Genomic DNA, 18731 nt, shown 5'->3' on the forward strand with positions numbered 1-18731 from the left:
GACCACTGAAATGCCCAAAAATATTTTTGCCACAAAAAATGCATACTACACCCCTGAATGTTCTGAAAATGTTAGCAGCCCAAAAATGCCTTAAAATGCATGTTAGGCCTGCAAAAATGTTGAAAACTTTGAAGGACCAAAAAAGGGGTTTACAGGCATCCTAGACCCCCTAAAGTCCAGAAAATGTTGGTGGGCCAAAATCTGTGTCAGAGAGCTCTGAATGTCCCAAAAACATTGTCAGCCTGAAAGGGGCATTAACTCGCATCCTAGACCACTGAAATTCCCAAAAATATTTTTGCCACGAAAAATGCATCCTACACCCCTGAAAGCTCAGAATATGTTAGCAGCCCAAAAAAGGCCTTAAAATGCATTTTAGGCCTGCAAAAATGTTGAAAACTTTGAAGGACCAAAAAAGAGGTTTACAGGCATCCTAGACCCCCTAAAGTCCAGAAAATGGTTGTGGCCCAGAAATGGTGTCAGAGAGCCCTGAATGTCCCAAAAACATTTGCAGCCTCAAAGGGGCATTAACCCGCATCCTAGACCACTGAAATTCCCAAAAATATTTTTGGCACGAAAAATGCATCCTACACCCATGAAGCTCAGAATATGTTAGCAGCCCAAAAAAGGCCTTAAAATGCATTTTAGGCCTGCAAAAATGTTGAAAACTTTGAAGGGCCAAAAAGGGGTTTACAGGCATCCTAGACCCCCTAAAGTCCAGAAAATGTTGGTGGGCCAAAATCTGTGTCAGAGAGCTCTGAATGTCCCAAAAACATTGTCAGCCTGAAAGGGGCATTAACTCGCATCCTAGACCACTGAAATTCCCAAAAATATTTTTGCCACGAAAAATGCATCATACACTCCTGAAAGTTCTGAAAATGTTAGCAGCCCAAAAATGCCTTAAAGTGCATCTTAGGCCTGAAAAAATGTAGAAAACTTTGGAGGTGGAAAAAAAGGGTTTAGGGGCATCCTAGACCCCCTAAACTCCAGAAAATGTTGGTGGGCCAAAATCGGTGTCAGAGAGCTCTGAATGTCCCAAAAACATTTGCAGCCTGAAAGGGGCATTAAGCCGCATCCTAGACCACTGAAATTTCCCAAAATATTTTTGGCATGAAAAATGCAACCTATACCCCTGAAGCTCAGAATATGTTAGCAGCCCAAAAAAGGCCTTAAAATGCATTTTGGGCGTGCAAAAATGTTGAAAACTTTGGAGGCCCAAAAAAGGGGTTACAGGCATCCTAGCCCCCCGAAAAGTCCAGAAAATGATTGTCGCTCAAAAATGGTGTCAGAGAGCCCTGAATGTCCCAAAAACATTTGCAGCCTGAAAGGGGCATTAACCCGCATCCTAGACCACTGAAATGCCCAAAAATATTTTTGCCACAAAAAATGCATACTACACCCCTGAAAGTTCTGAAAATGTTAGCAGCCCAAAAATGCCTTAATATGCATTTTAGGCCTGAAAAAATGTAGAAAACTTTGGAGGTGGAAAAAAAGGGTTTAGGGGCATCCTAGACCCCCTAAACTCCAGAAAATGTTGGTGGGCCAAAATCGGTGTCAGAGAGCTCTGAATGTCCCAAAAACATTTGCAGCCTGAAAGGGGCATTAAGCCGCATCCTAGACCACTGAAATTTCCCAAAATATTTTTGGCATGAAAAATGCAACCTATACCCCTGAAGCTCAGAATATGTTAGCAGCCCAAAAAAGGCCTTAAAATGCATTTTGGGCGTGCAAAAATGTTGAAAACTTTGGAGGCCCAAAAAAGGGGTTACAGGCATCCTAGCCCCCCGAAAAGTCCAGAAAATGATTGTCGCTCAAAAATGGTGTCAGAGAGCCCTGAATGTCCCAAAAACATTTGCAGCCTGAAAGGGGCATTAACCCGCATCCTAGACCACTGAAATGCCCAAAAATATTTTTGCCACAAAAAATGCATACTACACCCCTGAAAGTTCTGAAAATGTTAGCAGCCCAAAAATGCCTTAATATGCATTTTAGGCCTGCAAAAATGTTGAAAACTTTGAAGGACCAAAAAAGGGGTTTACAGGCATCCTAGACCACCTAAAGTCCAGAAAATGTTGGTGGGCCAAAATCTGTGTCAGAGAGCTCTGAATGTCCCAAAAACATTGTCAACCTGAAAGGGGCATTAACTCGCATCCTAGACCACTGAAATTCCCAAAAATATTTTTGCCACGAAAAATGCACCCTACACCCCTGAAAGCTCAGAATATGTTAGCAGCCCAAAAAAGGCCTTAAAATGCATTTTAGGCCTGCAAAAATGTTGAAAACTTTGAAGGACCAAAAAAGAGGTTTACAGGCATCCTAGACCCCCTAAAGTCCAGAAAATGTTGGTGGCCCAAAAATGGTGTCAGAGAGCCCTGAATGTCCCAAAAACATTTGCAGCCTCAAAGGGGCATTAACCCGCATCCTAGACCACTGAAATTCCCAAAAATATTTTTGGCACAAAAAATGCATACTACACCCCTGAAAGTTCTGAAAATGGTAGCAGCCCAAAAATGCCTTAAAATGCATTTTAGGCCTGCAAAAATGTTGAAAACTTTGAAGGACCAAAAAAGGGATTTACAGGCATCCTAGACCCCCTAAAGTCCAGAAAATGTTGGTGGCCCAAAAATGGTGTCAGAGAGCCCTGAATGTCCCAAAAACATTTGCAGAGTGAAACGGGCATTAACCTGCATCCTAGACCTCTGACATTCCCAAAAATATTTTTGGCACAAAAAATGAATACTACACCCATGAAGCTCAGAATATGTTAGCAGCCCAAAAAAGGCCTTAAAGTGCATCTTAGGCCTGCAAAAATGTAGAAAACTTTGGAGGTGGAAAAAAGGGGCTTAGAGGCATCCTAGACCCCCTAAAGTCCAGAAAATGGTTGTGGCCCAAAAATGGTGTCAGAGAGCCCTGAATGCTCCAAAAACATTTGCAGCCTCAAAGGGGCATTAACCCGCATCCTAGACCACTGAAATTCACAAAAATATTTTTGGCACAAAAAATGCATACTACACCCCTGAAAGTTCTGAAAATGTTAGCAGCGCAAAAATGCCTTAAAATGCATTTTAGGCCTGCAAAAATGTTGAAAACTTTGAAGGACCAAAAAAGGGGTTTACAGGCATCCTAGACCCCCTAAAGTCCAGAAAATGTTGGTGGGCCAAAATCTGTGTCAGAGAGCTCTGAATGTCCCAAAAACATTTGCAGCCTCAAAGGGGCATTAAACCGCATCCTAGACCACTGAAATTCCCAAAAATATTTTTGGCACGAAAAATGCATCCTACACCCCTGAAGCTCAGAATATGTTAGCAGCCCAAAAAAGACCTTAAAATGCATTTTATGCCTGCAAAAATGTTGAAAACTTTGGAGGCCCAAAAAAGGGGTTTACAGGCATCCTAGACCCCCTAAAGTCCAGAAAATGTTGGTGGCCCAAAAATGGTGTCAGAGAGCCCTGAATGTCCCAATAACATTTGCAGAGTGAAACGGGCATTAACCCGCATCCTAAACCTCTGACATTCCCAAAAATATTTTTGGCACAAAAAATGCATACTACACCCCTGAAAGTTCTGAAAATGTTAGCAGCACAAAAATGCCTTAAAATGCATTTTGGGCCTGCAAACATGTTGAAAACTTTGGAGGACCAAAAAAGGGGTTTACAGGCATCCTAGACCCCTAAAGTCCAGAAAATGTAGGTGGGCCAAAATCTGTGTCAGAGAGCTCTGAATGTCCCAAAACATTTGCAGCCTGAAAGGGGCATTAACCCGCACCCTAGACCACTCAAACTCCAAAAAATATTTTTGGCACGAAAAATGCAACCTATACCCCTGAAGCTCAGAATATGTTAGCAGCCCAAAAAAGACCTTAAAATGCATTTTATGCCTGCAAAAATGTTGAAAACTTTGGAGGCCCAAAAAAGAGGTTTACAGGCATCCTAGACCCCCTAAAGTCCAGAAAATGTTGGTGGCCCGAAAATGGTGTCAGAGAGTCCTGAATGTCCCAAAAACATTTGCAGCCTGAAAGGGGCATTAAATCGCATCCTAGACCACTGAAATTCCCCAAAATATTTTTGGCATGAAAAATGCAACCTATACCCCTGAAGCTCAGAATATGTTAGCAGCCCAATTAAGGCCTGAAAATGCATTTTAGGCCTGCAAAAATGTTGAAAACTTTGAAGGACCAAAAAAGGGGTTTACAGGCATCCTAGACCCCCTAAAGTCCAGAAAATGTTGGTGGCCCAAAAATGGTGTCAGAGAGCCCTGAATGCTCCAAAAACATTTGCAGAGTGAAACGGGCATTAACCCGCATCCTAGACCACTGAAATTCCCAAAAATATTTTTAGCACAAAAAATGCATACTACACCCCTGAAAGTTCTGAAAATGTTAGCAGCCCAAAAATGCCTTAAAATGCATTTTAGGCCTGCAAACATGTTGAAAACTTTGAAGGACCAAAAAAGGGGTTTACAGGCATCCTAGACCCCTAAAGTCCAGAAAATGTTGGTGGGCCAAAATCTGTGTCAGAGAGCTCTGAATGTCCCAAAACATGTGCAGCCTGAAAGGGGCATTAACCCGCATCCTAGACCACTGAAATTCCCCAAAATATTTTTGGCATGAAAAATGCAACCTATACCCCTGAAGCTCAGAATATGTTAGCAGCCCAAAAATGCCTTAAAATGCATTTTAGGCCTGCAAAAATGTTGAAAACTTTGAAGGACCAAAAAAGGGGTTTACAGGCATCCTAGACCCCCTAAAGTCCAGAAAATGTTGGTGGCCCAAAAATGGTGAAAGAGAGCCCTGAATGTCCCAAAAACATTTCCAGCCTCAAAGGGGCATTAACCCGCATCCTAGACCACTGAAATTCCCCAAAATATTTTTGGCATGAAAAATGCAACCTATACCCCTGAAGCTCAGAATATTTTAGCAGCCCAAAAATGCCTTAAAATGCATTTTAGGCCTGCAAAAATGTTGAAAACTTTGAAGGACCAAAAAAGGGGTTTACAGGCATCCTAGACCCCCTAAAGTCCAGAAAATGTTGGTGGGCCAAAATCTGTGTCAGAGAGCTCTGAATGTCCCAAAAACATTTGCAGCCTCAAAGGGGCATTAACCCGCATCCTAGACCACTGCAATTTCCCAAAATATTTTTGGCACGAAAAATGCAACCTATACCCCTGAAGCTCAGAATATGTTAGCAGCCCAAAAAAGACCTTAAAATGCATTTTATGCCTGCAAAAATGTTGAAAACTTTGGAGGCCCAAAGAAGGGGTTTACAGGCATCCTAGACCCCCTAAAGTCCAGAAAATGTTGGTGGGCCAAAATCTGTGTCAGAGAGCTCTGAATGCCCCAAAAACATTTGCAGAGTGAAACGGGCATTAACCCACATCCTAGACCACTGAAATTCCCAAAAATATTTTTGCCACGAAAAATGCATCCTACACCCCTGAAAGCTCAGAATATGTTAGCAGCCCAAAAAAGGCCTTAAAATGCATTTTAGGCCTGCAAAAATGTTGAAAACGTTGAAGGACCAAAAAAGAGGTTTACAGGCATCCTAGACCCCCTAAAGTCCAGAAAATGTTGGTGGCCCAAAAATGGTGTCAGAGAGCCCTGAATGTCCCAATAACATTTGCAGAGTGAAACGGGCATTAACCCGCATCCTAAACCTCTGACATTCCCAAAAATATTTTTGGCACAAAAAATGCATACTACACCCCTGAAAGTTCTCAAAATGTTAGCAGCCCAAAAATGCCTTAAAATGCATTGTAGGCCTGCAAACATGTTGAAAACTTTGAAGGACCAAAAAAGGGGTTTACAGGCATCCTAGACCCCTAAAGTCCAGAAAATGTTGGTGGGCCAAAATCTGTGTCAGAGAGCTCTGAATGTCCCAAAACATTTGCAGCCTGAAGGGGGCATTAACCCGCATCCTAGACCACTGAAACTCCAAAAAATATTTTTGGCACGAAAAATGCAACCTATACCCCTGAAGCTCAGAATATGTTAGCAGCCCAAAAAAGGCCTTAAAATGCATTTTAGGCCTGCAAAAATGTTGAAAACTTTGAAGAACCAAAAAAGGGGTTACAGGCATCCTAGACCCCCGAAAAGTCCAGAAAATGATTGTCGCTCAAAAATAGTGTCAGAGAGCCCTAAATTCCCAAAAACATTTGCAGCCTGAAAGGGGCATTAACCCGCATCCTAGACCACTGAAATGCCCAAAAATATTTTTGCCACAAAAAATGCATACTACACCCCTGAAAGTTCTGAAAATGTCAGCAGCCCAAAAATGCCTTAATATGCATTTTAGGCCTGCAAAAATGTTGAAAACTTTGAAGGACCAAAAAAGGGGTTTACAAGCATCCTAGACCCCCTAAAGTCCAGAAAATGTTGGTGGGCCAAAATCTGTGTCAGAGAGCTCTGAATGTCCCAAAAACATTGTCAACCTGAAAGGGGCATTAACTCGCATCCTAGACCACTGAAATTCCCAAAAATATTTTTGCCACGAAAAATGCATCCTACACCCCTGAAAGCTCAGAATATGTTAGCAGCCCAAAAAAGGCCTTAAAATGCATTTTAGGCCTGCAAAAATGTTGAAAACTTTGAAGGACCAAAACAGAGGTTTACAGGCATCCTAGACCCCCTAAAGTCCAGAAAATGTTGGTGGCCCAAAAATGGTGTCAGAGAGCCCTGAATGTCCCAAAAACATTGTCAACCTGAAAGGGGCATTAACTCGCATCCTAGACCACTGAAATTCCCAAAAATATTTTTGGCACAAAAAATGCATACTACACCCCTGAAAGTTCTGAAAATGTTAGCAGCCCAAAAATGCCTTAAAATGCATTTTAGGCCTGCAAAAATGTTGAAAACTTTGAAGGACCAAAAAAGGGGTTTACAGGCATCCTAGACCCCCTAAAGTCCAGAAAATGTTGGTGGCCCAAAAATGGTGTCAGAGAGCCCTGAATGTCCCAAAAACATTTGCAGAGTGAAACGGGCATTAACCTGCATCCTAGACCTCTGACATTCCCAAAAATATTTTTGGCACAAAAAATGAATACTACACCCATGAAGCTCAGAATATGTTAGCAGCCCAAAAAAGGCCTTAAAGTGCATCTTAGGCCTGCAAAAATGTAGAAAACTTTGGAGGTGGAAAAAAGGGGCTTAGAGGCATCCTAGACCCCCTAAAGTCCAGAAAATGGTTGTGGCCCAAAAATGGTGTCAGAGAGCCCTGAATGCTCCAAAAACATTTGAAGCCTCAAAGGGGCATTAACCCGCATCCTAGACCACTGAAATTCACAAAAATATTTTTGGCACAAAAAATGCATACTACACCCCTGAAAGTTCTGAAAATGTTAGCAGCCCAAAAATGCCTTAAAATGCATTTTAGGCCTGCAAAAATGTTGAAAACTTTGAAGGACCAAAAAAGGGGTTTACAGGCATCCTAGACCCCCTAAAGTCCAGAAAATGTTGGTGGGCCAAAATCTGTGTCAGAGAGCTCTGAATGTCCCAAAAACATTTGCAGCCTCAAAGGGGCATTAACCCGCATCCTAGACCACTGAAATTCCCAAAAATATTTTTGGCACGAAAAATGCATCCTACACCCATGAAGCTCAGAATATGTTAGCAGCCCAAAAAAGGCCTTAAAATGCATTTTAGGCCTGCAAAAATGTTGAAAACTTTGAAGAACCAAAAAAGGGGTTTACAGGCATCCTAGACCCCCTAAAGTCCAGAAAATGTTGGTGGCCCAAAAATGGTGTCAGAGAGCCCTGAATGCTCCAAAAACATTTGCAGAGTGAAACGGGCATTAACCCGCATCCTAGACCACTGAAATTCCCAAAAATATTTTTAGCACAAAAAATGCATACTACACCCCTGAAAGTTCTGAAAATGTTAGCAGCCCAAAAATGCCTTAAAATGCATTTTAGGCCTGCAAACATGTTGAAAACTTTGAAGGACCAAAAAAGGGGTTTACAGGCATCCTAGACCCCTAAAGTCCAGAAAATGTTGGTGGGCCAAAATCTGTGTCAGAGAGCTCTGAATGTCCCAAAACATGTGCAGCCTGAAAGGGGCATTAACCCGCATCCTAGACCACTGAAATTCCCCAAAATATTTTTGGCATGAAAAATGCAACCTATACCCCTGAAGCTCAGAATATGTTAGCAGCCCAAAAATGCCTTAAAATGCATTTTAGGCCTGCAAAAATGTTGAAAACTTTGAAGGACCAAAAAAGGGGTTTACAGGCATCCTAGACCCCCTAAAGTCCAGAAAATGTTGGTGGCCCAAAAATGGTGAAAGAGAGCCCTGAATGTCCCAAAAACATTTCCAGCCTCAAAGGGGCATTAACCCGCATCCTAGACCACTGAAATTCCCCAAAATATTTTTGGCATGAAAAATGCAACCTATACCCCTGAAGCTCAGAATATTTTAGCAGCCCAAAAATGCCTTAAAATGCATTTTAGGCCTGCAAAAATGTTGAAAACTTTGAAGGACCAAAAAAGGGGTTTACAGGCATCCTAGACCCCCTAAAGTCCAGAAAATGTTGGTGGGCCAAAATCTGTGTCAGAGAGCTCTGAATGTCCCAAAAACATTTGCAGCCTCAAAGGGGCATTAACCCGCATCCTAGACCACTGCAATTTCCCAAAATATTTTTGGCACGAAAAATGCAACCTATACCCCTGAAGCTCAGAATATGTTAGCAGCCCAAAAAAGACCTTAAAATGCATTTTATGCCTGCAAAAATGTTGAAAACTTTGGAGGCCCAAAGAAGGGGTTTACAGGCATCCTAGACCCCCTAAAGTCCAGAAAATGTTGGTGGGCCAAAATCTGTGTCAGAGAGCTCTGAATGCCCCAAAAACATTTGCAGAGTGAAACGGGCATTAACCCACATCCTAGACCACTGAAATTCCCAAAAATATTTTTGCCACGAAAAATGCATCCTACACCCCTGAAAGCTCAGAATATGTTAGCAGCCCAAAAAAGGCCTTAAAATGCATTTTAGGCCTGCAAAAATGTTGAAAACGTTGAAGGACCAAAAAAGAGGTTTACAGGCATCCTAGACCCCCTAAAGTCCAGAAAATGTTGGTGGCCCAAAAATGGTGTCAGAGAGCCCTGAATGTCCCAATAACATTTGCAGAGTGAAACGGGCATTAACCCGCATCCTAAACCTCTGACATTCCCAAAAATATTTTTGGCACAAAAAATGCATACTACACCCCTGAAAGTTCTGAAAATGTTAGCAGCCCAAAAATGCCTTAAAATGCATTGTAGGCCTGCAAACATGTTGAAAACTTTGAAGGACCAAAAAAGGGGTTTACAGGCATCCTAGACCCCTAAAGTCCAGAAAATGTTGGTGGGCCAAAATCTGTGTCAGAGAGCTCTGAATGTCCCAAAACATTTGCAGCCTGAAGGGGGCATTAACCCGCATCCTAGACCACTGAAACTCCAAAAAATATTTTTGGCACGAAAAATGCAACCTATACCCCTGAAGCTCAGAATATGTTAGCAGCCCAAAAAAGGCCTTAAAATGCATTTTAGGCCTGCAAAAATGTTGAAAACTTTGAAGAACCAAAAAAGGGGTTTATAGGCATCCTAGACCCCCTAAAGTCCAGAAAATGTTGGTGGCCCAAAAATGGTGTCAGAGAGCCTTGAATGTCCCAAAAACATTTGCAGCCTGAAAGGGGCAAACCCGCATCCTAGACCACTGAAATGCCCAAAAATATTTTTGCCACAAAAAATGCATACTACACCCCTGAATGTTCTGAAAATGTTAGCAGCCCAAAAATGCCTTAAAATGCATTTTAGGCCTGCAAAAATGTTGAAAACTTTGAAGGACCAAAAAAGGGGTTTACAGGCATCCTAGACCCCCTAAAGTCCAGAAAATGTTGGTGGGCCAAAATCTGTGTCAGAGAGCTCTGAATGTCCCAAAAACATTGTCAGCCTGAAAGGGGCATTAACTCGCATCCTAGACCACTGAAATTCCCAAAAATATTTTTGCCACGAAAAATGCATCCTACACCCCTGAAAGCTCAGAATATGTTAGCAGCCCAAAAAAGGCCTTAAAATGCATTTTAGGCCTGCAAAAATGTTGAAAACTTTGAAGGACCAAAAAAGAGGTTTACAGGCATCCTAGACCCCCTAAAGTCCAGAAAATGTTGGTGGCCCAAAAATGGTGTCAGAGAGCCCTGAATGTCCCAATAACATTTGCAGAGTGAAACGGGCATTAACCCGCATCCTAGACCTCTGACATTCCCAAAAATATTTTTGGCACAAAAAATGAATACTACACCCATGAAGCTCAGAATATGTTAGCAGCCCAAAAAAGGCCTTAAAGTGCATCTTAGGCCTGCAAAAATGTAGAAAACTTTGGAGGTGGAAAAAAGGGGTTTAGAGGCATCCTAGACCCCCTAAAGTCCAGAAAATGGTTGTGGCCCAGAAATGGTGTCAGAGAGCCCTGAATGTCCCAAAAACATTTGCAGCCTCAAAGGGGCATTAACCCGCATCCTAGACCACTGAAATTCCCAAAACTATTTTTGGCACGAAAAATGCATCCTACACCCATGAAGCTCAGAATATGTTAGCAGCCCAAAAAAGGCCTTAAAATGCATTTTAGGCCTGCAAAAATGTTGAAAACTTTGAAGGGCCAAAAAGGGGTTTACAGGCATCCTAGACCCCCTAAAGTCCAGAAAATGTTGGTGGCCCAAAAATGGTGTCAGAGAGCCCTGAATGTCCCAAAAACATTTGCAGCCTGAAAGGGGCATTAAGCCGCATCCTAGACCACTGAAATTTCCCAAAATATTTTTGGCATGAAAAATGCAACCTATACCCCTGAAGCTCAGAATATGTTAGCAGCCCAAAAAAGGCCTTAAAATGCATTTTGGGCGTGCAAAAATGTTGAAAACTTTGGAGGCCCAAAAAAGGGGTTACAGTCATCCTAGACCCCCGAAAAGTCCAGAAAATGATTGTCGCTCAAAAATAGTGTCAGAGAGCCCTAAATTCCCAAAAACATTTGCAGCCTGAAAGGGGCATTAACCCGCATCCTAGACCACTGAAATGCCCAAAAATATTTTTGCCACAAAAAATGCATACTACACCCCTGAAAGTTCTGAAAATGTCAGCAGCCCAAAAATGCCTTAATATGCATTTTAGGCCTGCAAAAATGTTGAAAACTTTGAAGGACCAAAAAAGGGGTTTACAGGCATCCTAGACCCCCTAAAGTCCAGAAAATGTTGGTGGGCCAAAATCTGTGTCAGAGAGCTCTGAATGTCCCAAAAACATTGTCAACCTGAAAGGGGCATTAACTCGCATCCTAGACCACTGAAATTCCCAAAAATATTTTTGCCACGAAAAATGCATCCTACACCCCTGAAAGCTCAGAATATGTTAGCAGCCCAAAAAAGGCCTTAAAATGCATTTTAGGCCTGCAAAAATGTTGAAAACTTTGAAGGACCAAAACAGAGGTTTACAGGCATCCTAGACCCCCTAAAGTCCAGAAAATGTTGGTGGCCCAAAAATGGTGTCAGAGAGCCCTGAATGTCCCAAAAACATTGTCAACCTGAAAGGGGCATTAACTCGCATCCTAGACCACTGAAATTCCCAAAAATATTTTTGGCACAAAAAATGCATACTACACCCCTGAAAGTTCTGAAAATGTTAGCAGCCCAAAAATGCCTTAAAATGCATTTTAGGCCTGCAAAAATGTTGAAAACTTTGAAGGACCAAAAAAGGGGTTTACAGGCATCCTAGACCCCCTAAAGTCCAGAAAATGTTGGTGGCCCAAAAATGGTGTCAGAGAGCCCTGAATGTCCCAAAAACATTTGCAGAGTGAAACGGGCATTAACCTGCATCCTAGACCTCTGACATTCCCAAAAATATTTTTGGCACAAAAAATGAATACTATACCCATGAAGCTCAGAATATGTTAGCAGCCCAAAAAAGGCCTTAAAGTGCATCTTAGGCCTGCAAAAATGTAGAAAACTTTGGAGGTGGAAAAAAGGGGCTTAGAGGCATCCTAGACCCCCCTAAAGTCCAGAAAATGGTTGTGGCCCAAAAATGGTGTCAGAGAGCCCTGAATGCTCCAAAAACATTTGCAGCCTCAAAGGGGCATTAACCCGCATCCTAGACCACTGAAATTCACAAAAATATTTTTGGCACAAAAAATGCATACTACACCCCTGAAAGTTCTGAAAATGTTAGCAGCCCAAAAATGCCTTAAAATGCATTTTAGGCCTGCAAAAATGTTGAAAACTTTGAAGGACCAAAAAAGAGGTTTACAGGCATCCTAGACCCCCTAAAGTCCAGAAAATGTTGGTGGGCCAAAATCTGTGTCAGAGAGCTCTGAATGTCCCAAAAACATTTGCAGCCTCAAAGGGGCATTAACCCGCATCCTAGACCACTGAAATTCCCAAAAATATTTTTGGCACGAAAAATGCATCCTACACCCATGAAGCTCAGAATATGTTAGCAGCCCAAAAAAGGCCTTAAAATGCATTTTAGGCCTGCAAAAATGTTGAAAACTTTGAAGAACCAAAAAAGGGGTTTTACAGGCATCCTAGACCCCCTAAAGTCCAGAAAATGTTGGTGGCCCAAAAATGGTGTCAGAGAGCCTTGAATGTCCCAAAAACATTTGCAGCCTGAAAGGGGCAAACCCGCATCCTAGACCACTGAAATGCCCAAAAATATTTTTGCCACAAAAAATGCATACTACACCCCTGAATGTTCTGAAAATGTTAGCAGCCCAAAAATGCCTTAAAATGCATGTTAGGCCTGCAAAAATGTTGAAAACTTTGAAGGACCAAAAAAGGGGTTTACAGGCATCCTAGACCCCCTAAAGTCCAGAAAATGTTGGTGGGCCAAAATCTGTGTCAGAGAGCTCTGAATGTCCCAAAAACATTGTCAGCCTGAAAGGGGCATTAACTCGCATCCTAGACCACTGAAATTCCCAAAAATATTTTTGCCACGAAAAATGCATCCTACACCCCTGAAAGCTCAGAATATGTTAGCAGCCCAAAAAAGGCCTTAAAATGCATTTTAGGCCTGCAAAAATGTTGAAAACTTTGAAGGACCAAAAAAGAGGTTTACAGGCATCCTAGACCCCCTAAAGTCCAGAAAATGGTTGTGGCCCAGAAATGGTGTCAGAGAGCCCTGAATGTCCCAAAAACATTTGCAGCCTCAAAGGGGCATTAACCCGCATCCTAGACCACTGAAATTCCCAAAAATATTTTTGGCACGAAAAATGCATCCTACACCCATGAAGCTCAGAATATGTTAGCAGCCCAAAAAAGGCCTTAAAATGCATTTTAGGCCTGCAAAAATGTTGAAAACTTTGAAGGGCCAAAAAGGGGTTTAGAGGCATCCTAGACCCCCTAAAGTCCAGAAAATGTTGGTGGGCCAAAATCTGTGTCAGAGAGCTCTGAATGTCCCAAAAACATTGTCAGCCTGAAAGGGGCATTAACTCGCATCCTAGACCACTGAAATTCCCAAAAATATTTTTGCCACGAAAAATGCATCATACACTCCTGAAAGTTCTGAAAATGTTAGCAGCCCAAAAATGCCTTAAAGTGCATCTTAGGCCTGAAAAAATGTAGAAAACTTTGGAGGTGGAAAAAAAGGGTTTAGGGGCATCCTAGACCCCCTAAACTCCAGAAAATGTTGGTGGGCCAAAATCGGTGTCAGAGAGCTCTGAATGTCCCAAAAACATTTGCAGCCTGAAAGGGGCATTAAGCCGCATCCTAGACCACTGAAATTTCCCAAAATATTTTTGGCATGAAAAATGCAACCTATACCCCTGAAGCTCAGAATATGTTAGCAGCCCAAAAAAGGCCTTAAAATGCATTTTGGGCGTGCAAAAATGTTGAAAACTTTGGAGGCCCAAAAAAGGGGTTACAGGCATCCTAGCCCCCCGAAAAGTCCAGAAAATGATTGTCGCTCAAAAATGGTGTCAGAGCCCTGAATGTCCCAAAAACATTTGCAGCCTGAAAGGGGCATTAACCCGCATCCTAGACCACTGAAATGCCCAAAAATATTTTTGCCACAAAAAATGCATACTACACCCCTGAAAGTTCTGAAAATGTTAGCAGCCCAAAAATGCCTTAATATGCATTTTAGGCCTGCAAAAATGTTGAAAACTTTGAAGGACCAAAAAAGGGGTTTACAGGCATCCTAGACCACCTAAAGTCCAGAAAATGTTGGTGGGCCAAAATCTGTGTCAGAGAGCTCTGAATGTCCCAAAAACATTGTCAACCTGAAAGGGGCATTAACTCGCATCCTAGACCACTGAAATTCCCAAAAATATTTTTGCCACGAAAAATGCACCCTACACCCCTGAAAGCTCAGAATATGTTAGCAGCCCAAAAAAGGCCTTAAAATGCATTTTAGGCCTGCAAAAATGTTGAAAACTTTGAAGGACCAAAAAAGAGGTTTACAGGCATCCTAGACCCCCTAAAGTCCAGAAAATGTTGGTGGCCCAAAAATGGTGTCAGAGAGCCCTGAATGTCCCAAAAACATTTGCAGCCTCAAAGGGGCATTAACCCGCATCCTAGACCACTGAAATTCCCAAAAATATTTTTGGCACAAAAAATGCATACTACACCCCTGAAAGTTCTGAAAATGGTAGCAGCCCAAAAATGCCTTAAAATGCATTTTAGGCCTGCAAAAATGTTGAAAACTTTGAAGGACCAAAAAAGGGGTTTACAGGCATCCTAGACCCCCTAAAGTCCAGAAAATGTTGGTGGCCCAAAAATGGTGTCAGAGAGCCCTGAATGTCCCAAAAACATTTGCAGAGTGAAACGGGCATTAACCTGCATCCTAGACCTCTGACATTCCCAAAAATATTTTTGGCACAAAAAATGAATACTACACCCATGAAGCTCAGAATATGTTAGCAGCCCAAAAAAGGCCTTAAAGTGCATCTTAGGCCTGCAAAAATGTAGAAAACTTTGGAGGTGGAAAAAAGGGGCTTAGAGGCATCCTAGACCCCCTAAAGTCCAGAAAATGGTTGTGGCCCAAAAATGGTGTCAGAGAGCCCTGAATGCTCCAAAAACATTTGCAGCCTCAAAGGGGCATTAACCCGCATCCTAGACCACTGAAATTCACAAAAATATTTTTGGCACAAAAAATGCATACTACACCCCTGAAAGTTCTGAAAATGTTAGCAGCGCAAAAATGCCTTAAAATGCATTTTAGGCCTGCAAAAATGTTGAAAACTTTGAAGGACCAAAAAAGGGGTTTACAGGCATCCTAGACCCCCTAAAGTCCAGAAAATGTTGGTGGGCCAAAATCTGTGTCAGAGAGCTCTGAATGTCCCAAAAACATTTGCAGCCTCAAAGGGGCATTAAACCGCATCCTAGACCACTGAAATTCCCAAAAATATTTTTGGCACGAAAAATGCATCCTACACCCCTGAAGCTCAGAATATGTTAGCAGCCCAAAAAAGACCTTAAAATGCATTTTATGCCTGCAAAAATGTTGAAAACTTTGGAGGCCCAAAAAAGGGGTTTACAGGCATCCTAGACCCCCTAAAGTCCAGAAAATGTTGGTGGCCCAAAAATGGTGTCAGAGAGCCCTGAATGTCCCAATAACATTTGCAGAGTGAAACGGGCATTAACCCGCATCCTAAACCTCTGACATTCCCAAAAATATTTTTGGCACAAAAAATGCATACTACACCCCTGAAAGTTCTGAAAATGTTAGCAGCACAAAAATGCCTTAAAATGCATTTTGGGCCTGCAAACATGTTGAAAACTTTGGAGGACCAAAAAAGGGGTTTACAGGCATCCTAGACCCCTAAAGTCCAGAAAATGTAGGTGGGCCAAAATCTGTGTCAGAGAGCTCTGAATGTCCCAAAACATTTGCAGCCTGAAAGGGGCATTAACCCGCACCCTAGACCACTCAAACTCCAAAAAATATTTTTGGCACGAAAAATGCAACCTATACCCCTGAAGCTCAGAATATGTTAGCAGCCCAAAAAAGACCTTAAAATGCATTTTATGCCTGCAAAAATGTTGAAAACTTTGGAGGCCCAAAAAAGAGGTTTACAGGCATCCTAGACCCCCTAAAGTCCAGAAAATGTTGGTGGCCCGAAAATGGTGTCAGAGAGTCCTGAATGTCCCAAAAACATTTGCAGCCTGAAAGGGGCATTAAATCGCATCCTAGACCACTGAAATTCCCCAAAATATTTTTGGCATGAAAAATGCAACCTATACCCCTGAAGCTCAGAATATGTTAGCAGCCCAATTAAGGCCTGAAAATGCATTTTAGGCCTGCAAAAATGTTGAAAACTTTGAAGGACCAAAAAAGGGGTTTACAGGCATCCTAGACCCCCTAAAGTCCAGAAAATGTTGGTGGCCCAAAAATGGTGAAAGAGAGCCCTGAATGTCCCAAAAACATTTGCAGCCTCAAAGGGGCATTAACCCGCATCCTAGACCACTGAAATTCACAAAAATATTTTTGGCACAAAAAATGCACACTACACCCCTGAAAGTTCTGAAAATGTTAGCAGCCCAAAAATGCCTTAAAATGCATTTTAGGCCTGCAAAAATGTTGAAAACTTTGAAGGACCAAAAAAGGGGTTTACAGGCATCCTAGACCCCCTAAAGTCCAGAAAATGTTGGTGGGCCAAAATCTGTGTCAGAGAGCTCTGAATGTCCCAAAAACATTTGCAGCCTCAAAGGGGCATTAACCCGCATCCTAGACCACTGCAATTCCCAAAAATATTTTTGGCACGAAAAATACATCCTACACCCATGAAGCTCAGAATATGTTAGCAGCCCAAAAAAGGCCTTAAAATGCATTTTAGGCCTGCAAAAATGTTGAAAACTTTGAAGAACCAAAAAAGGGGTTTTACAGGCATCCTAGACCCCCTAAAGTCCAGAAAATGTTGGTGGCCCAAAAATGGTGTCAGAGAGCCTTGAATGTCCCAAAAACATTTGCAGCCTGAAAGGGGCAAACCCGCATCCTAGACCACTGAAATGCCCAAAAATATTTTTGGCACGAAAAATACATCCTACACCCATGAAGCTCAGAATATGTTAGCAGCCCAAAAAAGGCCTTAAAATGCATTTTAGGCCTGTAAAAATGTTGAAAACTTTGAAGAACCAAAAAAGGGGTTTTACAGGCATCCTAGACCCCCTAAAGTCCAGAAAATGTTGGTGGCCCAAAAATGGTGTCAGAGAGCCTTGAATGTCCCAAAAACATTTGCAGCCTGAAAGGGGCAAACCCGCATCCTAGACCACTGAAATGCCCAAAAATATTTTTGCCACAAAAAATGCATACTACACCCCTGAATGTTCTGAAAATGTTAGCAGCCCAAAAATGCCTTAAAATGCATGTTAGGCCTGCAAAAATGTTGAAAACTTTGAAGGACCAAAAAAGGGGTTTACAGGCATCCTAGACCCCCTAAAGTCCAGAAAATGTTGGTGGGCCAAAATCTGTGTCAGAGAGCTCTGAATGTCCCAAAAACATTGTCAGCCTGAAAGGGGCATTAACTCGCATCCTAGACCACTGAAATTCCCAAAAATATTTTTGCCACGAAAAATGCATCCTACACCCCTGAAAGCTCAGAATATGTTAGCAGCCCAAAAAAGGCCTTAAAATGCATTTTAGGCCTGCAAAAATGTTGAAAACTTTGAAGGACCAAAAAAGAGGTTTACAGGCATCCTAGACCCCCTAAAGTCCAGAAAATGGTTGTGGCCCAGAAATGGTGTCAGAGAGCCCTGAATGTCCCAAAAACATTTGCAGCCTCAAAGGGGCATTAACCCGCATCCTAGACCACTGAAATTCCCAAAAATATTTTTGGCACGAAAAATGCATCCTACACCCATGAAGCTCAGAATATGTTAGCAGCCCAAAAAAGGCCTTAAAATGCATTTTAGGCCTGCAAAAATGTTGAAAACTTTGAAGGGCCAAAAAGGGGTTTACAGGCATCCTAGACCCCCTAAAGTCCAGAAAATGTTGGTGGGCCAAAATCTGTGTCAGAGAGCTCTGAATGTCCCAAAAACATTGTCAGCCTGAAAGGGGCATTAACTCGCATCCTAGACCACTGAAATTCCCAAAAATATTTTTGCCACGAAAAATGCATCATACACTCCTGAAAGTTCTGAAAATGTTAGCAGCCCAAAAATGCCTTAAAGTGCATCTTAGGCCTGAAAAAATGTAGAAAACTTTGGAGGTGGAAAAAAAGGGTTTAGGGGCATCCTAGACCCCCTAAACTCCAGAAAATGTTGGTGGGCCAAAATCGGTGTCAGAGAGCTCTGAATGTCCCAAAAACATTTGCAGCCTGAAAGGGGCATTAAGCCGCATCCTAGACCACTGAAATTTCCCAAAATATTTTTGGCATGAAAAATGCAACCTATACCCCTGAAGCTCAGAATATGTTAGCAGCCCAAAAAAGGCCTTAAAATGCATTTTGGGCGTGCAAAAATGTTGAAAACTTTGGAGGCCCAAAAAAGGGGTTACAGGCATCCTAGCCCCCCGAAAAGTCCAGAAAATGATTGTCGCTCAAAAATGGTGTCAGAGAGCCCTGAATGTCCCAAAAACATTTGCAGCCTGAAAGGGGCATTAACCCGCATCCTAGACCACTGAAATGCCCAAAAATATTTTTGCCACAAAAAATGCATACTACACCCCTGAAAGTTCTGAAAATGTTAGCAGCCCAAAAATGCCTTAATATGCATTTTAGGCCTGCAAAAATGTTGAAAACTTTGAAGGACCAAAAAAGGGGTTTACAGGCATCCTGGACCACCTAAAGTCCAGAAAATGTT

This window comes from Ambystoma mexicanum, chromosome 7p (genome assembly GCF_040938575.1).
Source record: "Ambystoma mexicanum isolate Mex_15411 chromosome 7p, UKY_AmexF1_1, whole genome shotgun sequence".
NCBI lineage: Eukaryota > Metazoa > Chordata > Amphibia > Caudata > Ambystomatidae > Ambystoma > Ambystoma mexicanum.